Raw genomic sequence first — 1,029 nt, 5'->3', positions numbered from 1 at the left:
AGAAAGAGAAACCTTGCACTAAGATCTCCTCCAAGAAATACTAAATGATAACATTAGTAGTAACATTGAGTCATTTTGAAGCTGTACTCTTGTGGAATATTAATAAAAACTCAGTAACATTTGAGTCTCATAGGTAAATGGTAAGAATTGACACATGATGTATAATAAGTCAGTGTCCTCGTTATCTGATCACGTCTTTGTTTTCTTCTCAACTTTTACATTTTGTTCTTACAAAGGCTGCTGACACTAAATCTGATGAGAAAACAAGCTCACACCTGACACAGAGACAGGAACAGAAGTCAGACAATGGAGGGGATGTCTCCAGGTCACCAACCCCCTCCTGCCCTCCCAGTAAGAGTGATGAGGACGGTAAGCGTCTAGTGGCAGCAGATGTCTTGGAGGTATCCACTGGACCTCAGACACCACAAAAGTAAGTCTGACTGTAGGAAAGTTCGTTACATGTATTACGTTGATGTGATTTACACTTTATATCGTATTTATAATATTATGATATATGAAGTTCACATTGATTGGCAATTTTTTTTCTTTCTTCAGTTCATCAGTCAGTGAATATTCGACTGTTTGCTTCCATGCTGTCCTTTCCAAAGACTTCCATTTTGATCCAGAGAAGGACTTCGTTTTTCTTAAATGTGAAGCATTGTGTGGAAACTGGGATCGTGGTTATACAATGGTTCCCAGGTATGACTAAATAGTTCAACATAACTGCACAAAACAACTGTTTTGTAAAATCAGACTTTTTTCCCCTCATGTTACCAATAATACCTGCATCTTGACTGTCATTCAGTGTGTAGTTTACTTTGAATTAGGGGTTAATGACTTCTCTGCATGTCATATCTCTAATAATACCTGCTTATGTTTCACAGGCTTCTTGGGGACAAGCAATATCTTGTTGAACGACAAGTTCTGATTCCCAAAAACAGAATTCACGAGAGCCTCCCCTACAAATACGCTGTTTACAAGCCCAGTGGAAACCGCTATAAGGTCATCTATGAGACTCTTTACCAGAGA

At 38.6% G+C, this 1,029-nt stretch overlaps 1 long non-coding RNA gene across 1 annotated transcript; it reads left to right on the top strand.

Annotated features, from left to right (window-relative positions):
* Positions 1-57: 57 nt before the first annotated feature.
* On the top strand, positions 58-1,023 carry LOC103360784 (uncharacterized). Its single transcript, XR_520369.1, has 3 exons — positions 58-430; positions 556-699; positions 885-1,023. It is a non-coding gene; the product is annotated as an uncharacterized LOC103360784 (long non-coding RNA).
* Positions 1,024-1,029: the final 6 nt, after the last annotated feature.

This window comes from Stegastes partitus, unplaced genomic scaffold (genome assembly GCF_000690725.1).
Source record: "Stegastes partitus isolate 25-593 unplaced genomic scaffold, Stegastes_partitus-1.0.2 Scaffold464, whole genome shotgun sequence".
NCBI lineage: Eukaryota > Metazoa > Chordata > Actinopteri > Pomacentridae > Stegastes > Stegastes partitus.
Note: the sequence above shows the minus strand (reverse complement) of the source record. Positions and strands in the feature narration are given on the sequence as shown.